Below are 16177 nucleotides of genomic sequence, written 5' to 3' on the forward strand. Positions count from 1 at the left end.
TTTTTTAGATACATAAAGAGGAAAGAGAAAGGGGAGGAGGAGCAAGGGATGTAAGAGGGGGAAAGAAAAGAGAGAAAGGAGAGAATGCGCGGGGGTTCTCGGTCATGTGGAGGCAGCAGTCATGCGCTGACTCTGAAAACTGAAAGAAAATAGGGACAGCAAGCTGCTGCCTGTGGCCAACTCTCCCAGGGATTCTCACAACGCCAGGGAAGGGAACAGACAAAACCACAAAGGCTGACACAAGAATAGATGCTTGATAAATGTTTATTGGATAAATGAGTGAAGGATAATCACCTGAGCTCCATAGCCGCCAAAGCCCCGTCTAAAAGCCCCGTCTAGTCCCAAACCTAAGCCCACACTCTGTCCCCTTGCAAGTAAAGAAATGCACCAAGCAGAGCTTCTGCAGCAGCCCTCGGTCCAGCCTGGCTGGAGCTATAATCATGCATACTCCGAAAAGCCGCCTCGTGGAAGGTATTCCTTTAACTGCAGGTGTTTGTTGCTCTTGGCACAGCAATATGTAATTTCCCATTTTTAGAACAATGCTCCAAAGAATGGTCACAAAAACAGCCTTAAGAGGGGGTGGTTTTCTTCCTGGCCATTTCTACAGCCCTGTAAAACAACAACAAAGAGATTTTTATTCAACACACTATTTGCATCTCTCCATAAAATCAGAAGACAGTTCGTTAACTTTGCACAAACTGAAAGAAGGCCCCCCCACTCCTTGCCAGGGCATTTAAACAAATGCTTGCCACTGGAAGGGATAGATTTGGAAAGGATCCTGCTGCTGGGACTCTTCTGGTCTTGCCACGCCTCCCTCTGTGTGGTTTCTGTGAGGCCAGGGTGGAAAGGAAGCGTGCATAAAGCCCGAGTCTGTCCTTTTGGTGTCCCCTATACAAGCCTGAGACCAGGAGAGGACAGTGTGTTCCCAGGAACATTCAAATAACAGAGGAAGGTAGGAACCATGAAAGCAGCTGCCACCTCCAGCCTCAGCCATTAAGAAATCCTTTTCATCATCATCTCCAAGCTGACTTTCTCTCTTCCCTTTCCTCTTCATGAACCCTTTCTGCTTCGTGAACCCGAGCAATTGGCTTTGAGCCTTCATAGGCCTTCTCCTTCCCTCCCTGTCATCTCCTGGAGCCTACCTACATCTTCTGTCCCAGCCCAGTGCCTCCTTCCTGAGTCACACCCAACTCATTCCCATCTGACTCCCATGAACACGCAGGTTGTCCTCTCATGGGCCTCCTGGCCTGGTCTCTCTCACCTCCCACGTGGGCCTGCATGCCCCTGGCTCCATCTTACACCTCCCGCACTCAGCAAAGTGCAGCAACTCCTTTTCCAACAGAAACAAATCCAGCTTTCGGGCCGGGTGCAGTGGCTCACGCCTGTAATCCCAGCACTTTGGGAGGCCGAGGCAGGTGGACCACCTAAGGTCAGGAGTTCGAGACCAGGCTGACCAACATGGTGAAACCCCGCCTCTACTAAAAAAAAAAAAAAAATACAAAAATTAGCCAGGTGTGGTGGCGCACACCTGTAATCCCAGCTACTCAGGAAGCTAAGGCAGGAGAATCACTTGAATCCGGGAGGCAGAGGTTGCACAGTGATCCAAGATCCTGCCACTGCACTCTAGCCTAGGCAACATGGCAAGACTCTGCAAAAAACAAACAAAAAAAAAAGATTCCAGCTTTCTTAATGCGACCTCATCTGGAATCAGGCCTCCTTTCCTACTTTATCTTCCACTAGTTCCTACACAAGTTTCAAGCACCAACCAAAATCACCTGCTCACCCTTCCCGAACTTGACCTTGGCTCCTAGGAACTACCGCCTGCCCTCCCCCTAATTGAGAATGACCTTCCTGGTCTTCTCTCTGTGCCTAAATCCTACCCATTTTTGAAGACTCAGCCAAATAATACCTCCATCTGACCACGCTAGTTCAAAATGCCCCACTTTCCTTGCTGCAGCGCTGCAATTCTGCCCCATTTATTCACTATATGTTACACTTTGTGAAGAAGCCATTCGCATAACTTCTTTCTTCCAAATGTGTGTTGAATTATTTAGAGGGCAAAGGTGCTAAGCCTCTTTTTTTTTTTTTTTTTTTGAGACGGGGTCTCTTTCTGTCGCCCGGGCTGGAGTGCAGTGGCTGGATCTCAGCTCACTGCAAGCTCCACCTCCCGGGTTTATGCCATTCTCCTGCCTCAGCCTCCGGAGTAGCTGGGACTACAGGCACCCGCCACCTCGCCCAGCTAATTCTTTGTATTTTTTTTAGTAGAGACGGGGTTTCACCGTGTTAGCCAGGATGGTCTCGATCTCCTGACCTCGTGATCCGCCCATCTCGGCCTCCCAAAGTGCTGGGATAAACAGGCTTGAGCCACCGTGCCCGGCCAGCTAAGCCTCTTTAAGAGGCTTGGAAGGAATCAGGCACCAGGAAAGTGAAAGCTTTATTTATTTATCTTTTTGGAGATGGGGTCTTACTATATTGCTCAGGCTGGTCTTGAACTCTGGACTCAAGCAATCCTCCTGCCTTGGCCTCCCAAAGTGCTGGGATTGCAGGCTGGCCGCACCCGGCCAGCTTTGACATTTCTACACATCTTTTATTGCACACTTGCTATGAACCTGTCGCTGAGCTGAGCACTTCTTACATACGACCGCATTTAACTCTCACAGTGAGACTAGAAGGGAAGTACCACTGTCGCTTTTCACAGACCAGGAAACAAAGCCTTTGAGAAATTAAAAAACTACCCAAGGGCCTCACTGTTTAAAAGGAGCGGAGCTGGAGTTCAAGCCTGGCTCACAATATTAACTGCACTCAAGCCAGGGGATGGGCTAGCCCATCCCCTCTCATTCTCAGAGAATTAACAACACAGAACAGTTAGGATGGACAGGGTGGGGAGGAAGCTGCAGGCTCTTTTCCTGATTGGAACAAATTCATGGAAAGGGTTCATAAAGGGCCTGGGCTTCCCAATCCATGTTTTTGTTTTGAAGAAGGTGGGGGAACTTGGGGTTCACACAATGAAGTTCTCTTTAAAGAATGGTGTTTGCAACATCTGATGCTCCGGGGGAGTAGCAAGCAACACAGAGAGCTTTGATGCTGTACCAAGATTCACTCTCAACATCCCAAGCCAAGTGGCAGCAGTGCAGAATACGGTGTTCAAGACCTGACTCCCACACTGACCAGCTGTGATACTCAGACAAGCTATTGTCCCTCTCTAAGCCTCAGTTTCCTCCTCTCTAGCAAGAAAAGAATATCGTTTTGACAGGAGGTTTAGATGGATTAAGGCAAACAATCTCTATAAAGCAACCAGGCACATATTGGGTGCTCCATAAATTATTATTGTTATTACTTCTCTTGGACATGAGAATCTGCATTTCTCTTCATTTTTAAAAAACAGAAGTATAGGTTGGGCACAGTGGCTCACGCCTGTAATCCCAGCACTTTGAGAGGCCGAGGCAGGCAGATCACGAGGTCAGGAGTTCGAAATCATCCTGGCTAACACAGTGAAACCCCGTCTCTACCAAAACTACAAAAAAAATAGCCAGGCATGGTGGCGGGCGCCTGTAGTCCCAGCTACTTGGGGGGCTGAGGCAGGAGAATGGCGTGAACCCAGGAGGCAGAGCTTGCAGTGAGCCAAGATTGCGCCACTGCACTCCAGCCTGGGCGACTGAGCAAGACTTTATCTCAAAAAAAAAAAAAAAAAAAATAGAAGTATAACATACATTCATCAGAGTACATAAAGTACACAATGGACAACTTGATAATCATTTTCACAAACAGGCATTTCTATAACCACCACCCCAGGCACATAAGGAATATTTCCAGCACCCCAAAAAGTTCCCTCATGCACTCTCCCAATCCATATCCCCACCAGACAGAACCACGATTTGACTCATCATAGATCAGCTTTGCCTCCTTTTGAACTGCATATTAATGGAATCAGAGCATATCATCTTTTCATCATTGCATAGTACTCTTACATGAATAGACCACCAATTTATCTCTCCAATCTTCTGCTGATGGGAATTTGGGGTGTTTCAGGTTTGGAGAAACTCCTTTGAACATTCTTGTCAGCAGAGCCATTCAAATCCCTTAGGTTTTTTTGTTTTGTTTTGAGAAGGAGTCTCGCTCTGTCTGCCAGGATGGAGTGCAATGGCACGATCTTGGCTCACTGCAACATCCGCCTCCCAGGTTCAAGTGATTCTCCTGCCTCAGCCTCCTGAGTACCTGGAATTACAGGCACTCATTACCACACCCAGCTAATTTTTTTGTATTTTTAGTAGAGACGGGATTTCACCATATTGGCCAGGCTGGTCTCGAACTCCTGACCTAAGGTTATCCACCCACCTTGGCCTCCCAAAGTGCTGGGAATACAGGCGTGAACCACCACGCCCAGCCAAATCCCTTACGTTTATATACCTAGGAGTAGAATTACTGGGTTGTAGAGCAGGCATATCTATAGCTTTAATATAATCTGCCAGACAATGTTGCCAGTGGCTGTACCTCTTCCACACTTCCCACAGCAATACACAATAGTTCTAGTTGTTCCATATCCTCAGCAACACTTGGTATTGTGAGTCTTTTCATTTTAGCTATTATGGTGGGTGTGTAGTAGTATCTTTTTGTGGGAGTTTTGTGTGTGTATGTTGTTCTTTTTTTTTTTCTTTTGCACTCTGTCACCAAGGCCAGAGTGCAGTGGCATGATCATAGCTCCCTGCAGCCTCAAACTCCTAGGCTCAAATGATCCTCCCACCTCAACCTCCCAAGTAACTGAGACTACAGGCTTGTGCAACCAGGCTCAGCTAATCTCCCAGCAAATTTGCATTTTCTGGTGAATGACGATATTGAGCACCTTTTCACAGTGTATTTGGCCATCTGTGTATTTTGTTACTGCCTGGTCAAGTCTTTCTCTCTCTCTCTCTTTTTTTTTTTTTTTTTTCCTGAGACTGAGTCTTGTTCTGTCTCCCAGGTTAAGAGTGCAGTAGTGTGATCTCAGCTCACTGCAATCTCTGCCTCCCAGGTTCAAGCAATTCTTCTGCCTCAGACTCCTGAGTAGCTGGGATTACAGGCGCCCACCACCAACCCAGTTAATTTTTGTACTTTTAGTAGAGACAGGGTTTCACCATGTTGGTCAGGCTAGTCTCGAACTCCTGACAGGCGATCCACCCACCTCGGCCTCCCAAAGTGCCGATTATGGGCATAAGCCACCGCACCCGGCCTCTTTTTCTCATTTTTTTGATTGGGTCATTTTAACTTTTCTTATTGATCTGCAGTACTTCAAATATTCTAGAAGCGAATACTTTATCAGATACATGTATTGCAGATATATATCTTCTCCAAGTCTGAGATTTGCCTTCTCATTTTTTTAATGGTGCCCTTGGATGAAGAGAGGATTTAATTTTGATAAAGTCCAATTCATCGATTTTATTCTATGGTTACTGCTGTTCGCATTCTGTTTTAGAAATGTTTGCCCATCCCTAAGGCCATGAAGACATTCTCTGTTCTCTGCTCATTTTAGTCTTGCTTTATGTGGTACCTTCCTCTGGCATGGAGACAACTGATTTGTTGTTAATTCAACGAGGAGCAAAGGTCTCATAGAAAAACTAACCATGACCGGCTTGCATGATAATGCTCATACGATAGTGACTGCCTGGGCCTTTGGACTAGGCAGCCTGCCATCCTAAGGTTGTTGTGTGGTATCAGTAGGTACCACTGCTGACCTGGCTGCATTGCTGAAATCCCCTAGGAGGAGTCCCTAACAGAGATGGCATCTTCCAAAGTGAACCAGGAAGGAGAGGGGAGGACACCCATCCCTCCCAGTTTCCCTAGTTTTCTCATCTGTAAAGTGAACGCTGGTTAGTACTCTAAGGCCAGCACCTTAAACTCGACCCAGCCCAGCTATGACCACTTTGCAAACACATCCTTCCCTATCCTGGCAACTTTGTCCAATCTCCTTCATAAACCCTTTTCCTATGCATTTTGCTTTATCCCTAAGTGTTCCTTTTCATTGTCATTTGTCTAACCATTTATTATTTGTACTGCATTTGTGCATTTTTCTTTTTGGTTTGTTTTGGATTTTTGTGTGATTTTTTTTTCTTGAGATGGAGTCTCACTCTAGCATCCAGGCTGGAGAGTAGTGGCGCGATCTCAGCTCACTGCAACCTCCACCTCCTGGGTTCAAGTGATTTTCCTGCCTCAGCCTCCCGAGTAGCTGGGACTACAGGCACCCACCACCACACCCGAATAATTTTTGTATTTTTAGTAGAGATGAAGTTTTGCCATGTTAGCCAGGCTGGTCTTGATCTCCTGACCTCAAGTGATCCGCCTGCCTACGCCTCCCAAAGTGCTAGGATTATAGGCGTGAGCCACTATGCCCAGCCGCATTCACATTTGTCTTTTAAGTATGTCCTCTCTTCTGTCTTTCCTTCCCTAAAACAGGGTTTCTCCATCTTGGCACTATTCACATTTTGGACTGTGCGGTTCTTTGCCGCGGGGCCATCCTGCGGGTGGCCTGATGCACAGCTATTGTGATTTCTCTCCTTCTTCCCACCTCTCCACTCACTGCCAATCAAGAGGCCTGAGGGAAAAGTGAGGGGGTGGCCGGAGGTAGAATCGTGGCTTCCTCAAGCTCACAGGGGCCTTAGATAGGATCTAATGCAACCCCCTCATTTTACGATGAGGAAACGATGCTGACAGGGGGAGGGAGAGGATGTGTCAGAGCTGAAAATGTGGGGGAACAAGTGCCAGGCCAAACAGGAAGTCAAAATTCCAGGCCCTGAGGCAGAGTTTCCAGTCCCACCAAGGAACCTGGGATTGCTTCCCACAGCTCCTTCCTCCCTCCCAGCCACGAGTCCCATTCCAGAAACAACCCGTGGCTGGCCAGAGGGAACGGCAGACACAGATCCCACAAGCCCCCAGCAGTGCACACCAGTCTTCATCCCTGGGAGCCCGTTTCTGAGCCTCTAGTGGACAGAGATGACCACCGATTGCAGTGGGGATATTTCGTGATGACGCCTGTCCTGATCACATCTTAGTTTAACCCTATAATCAGGAGGGAAATGATGCTCATGCTACCTGGCCACACCTGACCCGATGGAGAAGTCAGGGAGCAACAGAGATGTGCAGAGAGCCAGAGGGAGCCTGGCAGTGTCTGTCCCAGCCCCATCTCCACAAAGGCAGATCCCCAGGACAGTCAAGGGCCCTCAGCCAAAATCTCCCAAGTTAAAGTGGGGGTTCACATCTGCTAAATGCTTACTACGTGCCAGATACTATTTCTCAGCACTTTATAAATGCTACAGGGTGGCTGGGCACAGTGGCTCATGCCTGTAATCCCAGCACTTTGGGAAGCCAAGACAGGTAGATCTCTTGAGCCCACGAGTTCAAGACTAGCCTGGGCAACATAGAGATATACGGTCTGCATAGTTTTTTTTTTGTTTTTTTTTGTTTTTTTTTTTAGACACAGTTTTACTCTGTTGCCCAGGCTGGAGTGCAGTGGCATTATCTCAGCTCACTGCAACCTGCGCCTCCTGAGTTCAAGCAATTCTCCTGCCTCAGCCTCCTGAGTAGCTGGGATTACAAGTATGTGCCACTACACCAGGCTAATTTTTGTATTTTTAGTAGAGATGAGGTTTCATCATATGAACTCCTGACCTCAAGTGATCTGCTGGTCTCGAACTCCTGACCTCAAATGATCTGCCCACCTCGGCCTCCCAAAGTGCTGGGATTACAGGTGTGAGCCACCACATCTGTCCTCTACAAAAAAAATTTAAAATTAGCCTGATGCAGTACCATGCACACCTGTGATCCCAGCTACTCAGGAGGCTGAGGCAGGAGGATGACTTGAGCCCAGGAGGCAGAGGCTGCAGTGACCTGTGATGGAGCCCCTGCCTTCCAGCCTAGGTGACAGAGTCAGAACCTGTCTCAAAAATAAATATTTTATTTTATATTTTATTTTATTTTATTTTATTTTTGTTTGAAATGGTGTCTCACTCTGCCACCCAGGCTGGAGTGCAGTGGCGTGATCTTGGCTCACTGCAACCTAAACCTCCCAGGTTCAAGTGATTCTCCTGCCTTAGCCTCCCGAGCAGCTGGGATTACAAGAGCGTGCCACCATGCCCAGCTAATTTTTGTATTTTCAGTAGAGATGGGGTTTCACCATGTTGGCCAGGCTGGTTTCAAATTCCTGACCTCAAGTAATCCACCCACCTCGGCTTCCCAAAGTGCTGGGATTACAGGCGTGAGCCACCGAGCCTGGTCTCAAAAACAAATAAATACATAAATAAATAAATCCTCCTGGAGCTCAGTTCACCCTCACCGAGCCCTCTGAAGCAGCCACTGTCGTCCTCCCCTGTTAGAGATACTGATATGGAGCCAGCAAGCCCTTGGTCAAGCAGCAGTGGTGTCATCCCCAGTTTCTTTGGTGGGGTCACAAGTCGGCGCAAATCACCCTACTCCCTGACAACATCAAGCTCACCCTCAACATCGCCATCAGACGCACATGGACCCCCCATGATACAGAAAGATTTGTACACCGAGACCTTATACAAAGCAATGAGTGGCGTTCAAGAGTATATCAAAGGGACAGAATGAGTGCTTTTAACTGTTCCGTCTGTACTTATTTCAATGTCTGTCAGCAAAATGCTGAATTTCATTTACAGCAGTGACATAAAGGTTTCTTTTTTAATTAAATGATTAAGATTTTCAAAATAAATCTCTTTAGGGCCGGGCACGGTAGCTCACACCTGTAACCCCAGCACTTTGTGGGAGGCTGAAGCAGGCAGATTGCTTGAGCCCAGGAGTTCAAGACCAGCTTGGGCAGCGTGGCAAAATCCCATCTCTACAAAAAATACAAAAATTAGCCAGGCATGGTGGTGTGTTCCTGTAGTTCCAGTTACTTAGGAGGCTGAGATAGGAGGATCACCTGAGACTGGGAGGTCAAGACTGTGGCAAGCCGTGATTGTGCTACTGCACTCCAGCCTGGGTGACAGAGTAAGACTCTATCTCAAACATAAATAAATAAATCTATTTAGAGAAAAATCTTTGGCCAGGTGCAGTGGCTCACGCCTGTTATCCCAGCACTTTGAGAAGCCAAGGCAGGCAGATCACCTGAGGTCAGGAGTTCCAGACCAGCCTGGCCAACATGGTGAAACCCCGTCTGTACTAAAAATACAAAATTAACTGGGTATGGTGGCACACACCTGTAGTCCCAGCTTGGGAGGGGCTGAGAAGGTGAGAAATCATTGACCTCGGGAGGTAGAGGCTGCAGTGGAGCTTCCAGGATCAAGCACCGTGACTCCAGCTCCCTGGGGCAAGATGAGGCATTCCATCTCAAGAAAAAAAAAAAAAAGGAAAATATTAAAATAAAAATGGTAGTGAGAATGGTGCATGTGGACAAGAGGGGATGCATCTGGGTGACCTAAGCCTGGGAAACCTGACTTGAGTCTTGAACATCTTTTTTCTTTTTTTTTTTTGAGACAGTCCTCTGTCAGCTTCCAGGCTGGAGTGTGGTGGCGCCATCTTGGCTCACCGCGCACTTCCTGCCTCCCCAGATTCCAGATTCTCCTGCCTCAGGCCCTAAGCAGCTGGGACTACAGGCATATGCCACCACACCTGGCTAATTTTGTATTTTCTTAGTAGAGACGAGGTTTCTTTACCATATTGGCCAGGCTGGTCTTAAACCCTGACTTGATCCACTCCTGCCTCGCCTCTCAAAGTGCTGGGATCACAGGCATGAGCCACTGCACCCGGCCCTTTTTTTGAGATGGAGTTTGCTCTTGTTGCTGAGGCTGGAGTCCAATGGTGCGATCTCAGCTCACTGCAACCTCCACCTCCCGGGTTCAGGTGATTCTCCTGCCTCAGCCTCCTGAGTAGCTGGGATTACAGGCATGCGCCAGCACACCCGGCTAATTGTGTATTTTTAGTAGAGATGGGGTTTCTCAATGTTGGTGAGGCTGGTCTCGAACTCCCAACCTCAGGTGATCTGCCCGTGTCGGCCCCCCCAAGTGCTGGGATTACAGGTGTGAGCCACTGTGCCCAGCTGGGTCTTGCTCATCTTGAAGACAGCTGAACCTGCCAGGGCCTCTTGGGACTGTGCAGTCCCTCACTCACCCTCCCAGCTGCCACTCCCATAGCATCTTCCTCGATACAGCCCCATGGACTTGAAAGTCATCATCAAATGCCCCTTAGCCTCTCTTGGCCCTTTATGCAAGTGGGTTTCTTACCTTGGGTTCACTCTGCTTCTGGTGATGAAAGAGGAACCCAGAAAGGCTGATAAATTACTGAAATCTACAAATAGAAGGCCAAGTATGAAGACAGCAAGGAATGAGGAAACCCCACCCCATTCCTTGGACTCAGCCCTGGGCCTCCTGCCCTGGCCAGCCTCATGAGGCACTGGCTGTAGAAATGTCAGCCCAGGGTCCTCTGCTGAGAGTCCTGTTAGGCATGGTCTGTGAAGGGAACTGCCAGGGCAGCACTCGAGGCCAACGCCGTCCCCCTCCAATGCACGATGGGCACTCCGGGGAGTGTGGTGGCACAGAGCGGCCTCTTGGCTCCAGATGTGGGTCCTACAGAGAGTTCTGGGGTTCGGTGACCCCTCCACCCCCCCAGTCTCATAAGAAACCCCGGCGATAACACAAAAGACTGTTCTTCTTTGGCAGATAGGGAAATGTTAAAGACAATACTCGTAAGTGAGCCTAGGGGGACTTGTCCTATGGGCCGGGACTCAAACCAGCCACCAAACCCCACTGTCGGAGGAGCTTCTCAGAGAGCAAAATCAAACGCCACCAGCCCTGTGAGTGCCTGGTCTCTGCCACAGCTGGGTGAGTGCCCAGCCAAGGAAACCTGTGCCCCATCATTCAGGGCATTGTTCTCCCTTAGAAGAGGATCTCGAAAGCAGAAGGAAATTAGAAACAACCACGCAATGAATACCAGATTCTGCTTTCTCTCTGCTCTGGCTGCCAGGAGATTAGGCAGGGCTGGCTGACAGCGTGCCCCGCCCGGCAGCTGCTCGCCCTCCAGGATGTCCGCGCCGTGGGGAACTGCGGGTCCCACTGGCCTTCTAGCTCTCTATTTATTTCCACAGTGTCAGTTTTCTTTCTCCTGCTAGATGCGGATTCCTTGAGGGCAGAGTCACATCTGATGCCCTTTCCCATGGGGCACAGCATGCATGTGCGATGGGCACTCCGGGTGCGTCAGTTGATTACCTGATTTCATCCGGGCAGATGTGATGGCACAGGGTGGTGACCCTGTGCCAGATACTTTCCTAAACAGGCATAAGCTCACTGAATCCCGGAGCCTTCCCATGAGGGAGAAACAATCTTTAATCTCATTTTAGAGACGATGAAGCGAAGTCCAGCCAAGGGGCAGGACCAATCTGATGGAAGCAGCTTTGCTGGAACCAAATGACTCTGCTCCTCGCCCGTTACCAACACTACCTCCTCCAACAACACAGGAGACGTGCATGGAGCCCTCCTTCGGTCACGGTCCCACCCCACGTGCTAGATAAATAAAGAGGGTGGCCTAAAAGTAAAGATGGCTCCTTCCGAACTCTCACCCTGCGAGACAACAATGATAGGGATATTATGCTCATGCTACTGGCCACATGTGACCCAATGGAGAAGTCAGGGAGCAACAGAGGTCTGCATTAAGGAGGTACCAAGAAGGAGACATGCAGAGCTAGTGTCAGTCAAACCAACCAAGCTTCTGAACATTCCCGCTAAGAACTTCTTTAGAATGCACTATTTTTTTTCCTGTTGGGGCTATTATTCATTTTAACCTAACGTTATGTTTTAAGCCTCCTACGTAAGTACACATCAGCTTTAAATGTTGTGGAATACTGAGCTCATATATCTAGTCAAACTTCTGTTTGCTTTTTGCTGCATCCATAGCTACGATCTGAATAAATAGAGGAGAAAAGTTTGGCTCCCAACCCTACTCCCTGGGCCCCATGCCATCATTCCCCAAAACAAAGGAGGAAATATGCCAGAAGTGAGAGACCAGGGGTAATGGTGAAGAAAAACAACATCCCGGTCAGGCACAGTGGCTCAGACTTGTAATCCCAGCACTTTGGGAGGCTGAATGGGGAGGATCCCTTGAGCACAGAATGTCGAGGCGATAGTGACCCACGACTGCACCGCGGCACTCCAGCCTGGGCGACAGAGCAAGACCCAGAAATCAAACCAACAGTCAGGGCGCAGTGGCTCATGCCTATAAATCCAGCACTTTGGGAGGCTGAGGCAGGCGGATTACCTGAGGTTAAGAGTTCCAGACCAGCCTGGCCAACATAGTGAAATCCTGTCTCTACTAAAAATACAAAGCTAGCTGGGCGTAGTAGCGTGCACCTGTAGTCCCAGCTACTCAGGAGGCTGAGGCAGGAGAATCGCTTGAACCCAGGAGGCGGAGGTTGCAAGATCACGCCACTGCACTCCAGCCTGGATGACAGAGCGAATCACCATCTCAAAACAAATGACCAAACAAGCAAACCAAAACAAAAATATCATCCTATTGGGGGTGGTACTGAGCAGGGGCAGGCTCCCCAGAGAGGGATGGAGGAGGGGCAGGAAGGCATTTGATTAATTTCCTACAAGGAGTCAGCACATTTTGTAACTATGGGCAGGGAAGGGAGAAGAAGAGCTGCCAACCCACCCCTCTGCAGATGAGGTCACAGGCTCGGCGGGCGCCAGTGAAGCCCGGCTGGTAAGTGCTTGACCAGGACCTGAATCTGGAACCTGAAACTCAAGTCCTCTCTCCCCAGCTCAGGGCTCTCCCCCTCCGTCTGGCTCCCCACCTGACTCCACAGGATCTGGTGGCTCTGTGCTGTGTGTTAAGTGACCTGCACCCCCTGGATTGCATCCCATAATGACCACACCCATGACTATGTACTGGGTGGTTCCATTCATCCAAACAACAAAACCCAAGGAGTGAGCTTTGTCCTGGTACTTCCCAGGGCACAACCACACAGATATGGACTGGGGATTTCTAAAGAGTCTATTATATCAGATTATTAAAACAAAGAAGCAGGAGAGGTGAAGGTCATGGATTCAATCTCTAAATGAGCCCACTATCACACAAAGGAAAGTAAGGGGAATCCGTCCTGGCTGGGCATCTTCATGTTTCATCATCCACCCTCCTGCCCTCCTGTCTCAAAAGGGTCTTCTCAGAAAAGCCTTCCTGCTTGATCCAGTGACAACCACCACCTCTTGTGCACTCGATGCCACCTCCATGCCTCCTTCAGGACATGGGGATCCATGATCCCATCTTGCTTCAAAATCTTTACCCTCTCTCTCACCAACTCATTTTGCTCAGCCTATAAACATCATCAAGTCTCCACGAAACTGAAAAGATCTCCCTGTATCTGCTTCCTGCACCTGGTGATGATGCCACGTCTCCTCTTACCTTCACCACCAGGCTTCCTGGTAGTCTCCCTTCATCTCCTAAACTTCTCCCAGTAATTCCTAAGCCCCTCCCCCCCACAAAATGTGCAATCAAACCCAGCTGCTCTATGGAAACGGCCTTCTCAAGGGCCACACATAGTCCACTGAGTGTCACATCTAGGGGCTACTTCTCAGCACCCATCCCACTCGACCCCCTGCATCAATTAACCCAGCAGAAAAACTCTTCCTTATGAAATGTGCTAATGGCAAGCGCTATTCCTTCCTTACTCAAAAGCCGTTCCCCTCCCCTTGGCTGGAAGAATCCTGTTTGTTCAAGGACAGGAAAGAGATTCTCTGATTTCACCAAGAGAGGCACAGCCCCTGGTCCAAAGCAAGCATGTGTCCTTCTGCCCAGTGGGATCTAGGGGGACATTAGCAGGGGTCGTCTGGGGACGATCCCTCCAACATCACCACCCCACATCCTACCAATAAAAGAGGCATGAGGAGAACGTCTGTTCCACGCTATTGCTGTTTCCTGCCTTTGAACGCATCATATGAGGATGTGATGCATCCAAGGCTACGAGAAGGGCAAGAGGGCCTCGGTGACACTGACACAGAGCTTTGCTGCTGAACACCCAGACTGTGAGAAAAATCAACCCTTTTATCTAATCACCCGGACAGCTTTGCTGTTACAAACAGTGAAAAGCCTCCCCAGCCAACGTAGCCCTCCTCTCTTGGTTACTGCCTCCTCCCTCTGTCCCTCCTTATCAAGTCTCCTTGACAGCCCCTCTGCCCACCCCTTGAATATCAGTGTTCTCCTGGCCCTCGGCCCCATGGACCTCTGAAGTTCACGCCCTCGTCATCTACCTGTTTGTCAACTCAGTGAATACCTGTCAGCACTTTCTATGTTCCAATAGGTATGGTAGAGTTGACACTCTAGTGGGGGAGAGAAACAATAAATAAGATGAACAACTAAAAAATTCCAAGTTGTGATCAGTGTATGCTCGGAATGAGATGACTGGCTAAAGAGGATGCTGAGAGAGCCTGTGGAGCCCCTTAGGTCGTGGACAGTGACCTGAGGGGGGACATTTAGCTTGAAGTTTGAAGAATGGGAAGGAGCCAGCCATGCAAAGGCAAGGACGAGAATTCCCGACAGTGGGGGACGATGGTGAACCCTGGATGAGGACCTAAGGAAGGAAAGACGTGGCGTGTGGGGACCAAAAGGAAGCCAGTGAGGCTAGAGGGGCAAGAATGATGAGGAAAGGGGACGTCAGATGAAGCTGGGATCTGGCGTAGAACCTTGTAAGCCACAGGAAGATGGTGGTTGTTATGTTAAGTGTGGCTGGAAGTCATTGGATATGAGGATTCACAATCAAATGTGTGTCCCTAAAAGACCCTAGTGGCTAAAATTTGGAGCTGGAAAGATCATGGACCATGCGGACTCACAGTCATCCAGGTGAGATGGTGGTGACTTGACCTGCAGCGGTGGTGGTAGAGATGGAGAGAGTTGGCCCCCTTTGTGATGTGTTTCCAATGTGGAAATGATGGGACTTGCTGACAACGGGATGTGAGGGCTGAAGAAGAGGGAGGCATCGAGGATAACACTCAAGTTTTCTAGCTTGAAGGCGGGCGGGTTGATACCATTTGTTGAGATGGAGAAGAAGGTTCAGGGGTGAGGGAGGCAAATCATTTTGGAGCTCCACTTTGAGTTCCATTTGGGAAATGCTGAGCTTGAAACGCTTGAGAGACATCCAAGTGAAGAAGAAAGGGGCAGCTCAGTGTTCAAGGCTGGAGCCCAGGGAGTTGGGAATTGTCAATCTACAGATGGTATTTAAAGTTCCGGGAAGGCCGGGCGCGGTGGCTCACGCCTGTAATCCCAGCACTTTGGGAGGCCAAGGTGGGTGGATCACAAGGTCAGGAGATCGACTAACATCCTGGCTAACACCGTGAAACCTCGTTTCTACTAAAAATACAAAAATTAGCCAGGCGTGGTGGTGGGTGCCTGTAGTCCCAGCTACTCGGGAGGCTGAGGCAGGAGAATGGAGTGAACTCTGGAGGCAGAAGCTGTAGTGAGCCGAGACTGCACCACTGCACTCCAGCCTGGGTGACAGAGCAAGCCTCTGTCTCAAAAAATAAATAAATAAATAAATAATAATAATAATAAAGTTCTGGGAATGGGTAACGCTCACCACGCAGGGCCATCAGGTCATTCGAGCTGCAAGTAGCGCTCATTTATCACTTCTTGCTCTCTCTTCTCACGGTGTGAGGTTGTCACAGGCTATCAATTCGAAATCCAGTGTATTTCTGAAAGCTATGCTCTCTCCTTCAGTTCCCTGGCTGGGGCCCTTCCAGCCTTCACCTCGCCTCCCCTGGAGACTTTCCATAGCCACCTGGCCTTGGTCCCTCCAGCTCACCTGCACCCTGCCACCTGTGGGGTCTGCCCCCTGCTCAGCTGTAGAAAAGCTAAAACCAGAGAGGGAGGCAGGAGGCAACCTCAGAGAGGCAGCCGTGGAGCAACACCAGGTGGGAGCAGGGTCACCCAGGCCTGAGCTGGAGAGGGGCCAGCGACCAAGAGAGAACCAGGTGGCCGGCTTATAACCCCAGCAACAGGGGAGAGCAGGGGCAGAGGCTGGTAGTGCACCCTATTCTGAACCCTGCTCTGATGAAATGGCTTTATTAGTCCAGCTCACTGGCACTAACTCAGGCAGTTTCAAACCTAAAGGGACCACCCAACAGCTGGCATGCCAGGGGACGCTCATGAAAACAAATAACAGCAAAAATAACAATGACTAACGTTTATTGAACTCTTCCAATGTGGT

General features: G+C 49.3%; 1 long non-coding RNA gene across 1 annotated transcript; it reads right to left on the bottom strand.

Annotated features, from left to right (window-relative positions):
- Positions 1-246: 246 nt before the first annotated feature.
- On the bottom strand, positions 247-15297 carry LOC110741179. Its single transcript, XR_002516956.2, has 2 exons — positions 14805-15297; positions 247-609 (listed from the first exon to the last, which is right to left on the bottom strand). It is a non-coding gene; the product is annotated as an uncharacterized LOC110741179 (long non-coding RNA).
- Between the last annotated feature and the right edge of the window lie 880 nt (positions 15298-16177).

Source organism: Papio anubis, chromosome 12, assembly GCF_008728515.1.
Source record: "Papio anubis isolate 15944 chromosome 12, Panubis1.0, whole genome shotgun sequence".
Taxonomy (NCBI): Eukaryota; Metazoa; Chordata; class Mammalia; order Primates; family Cercopithecidae; genus Papio; species Papio anubis.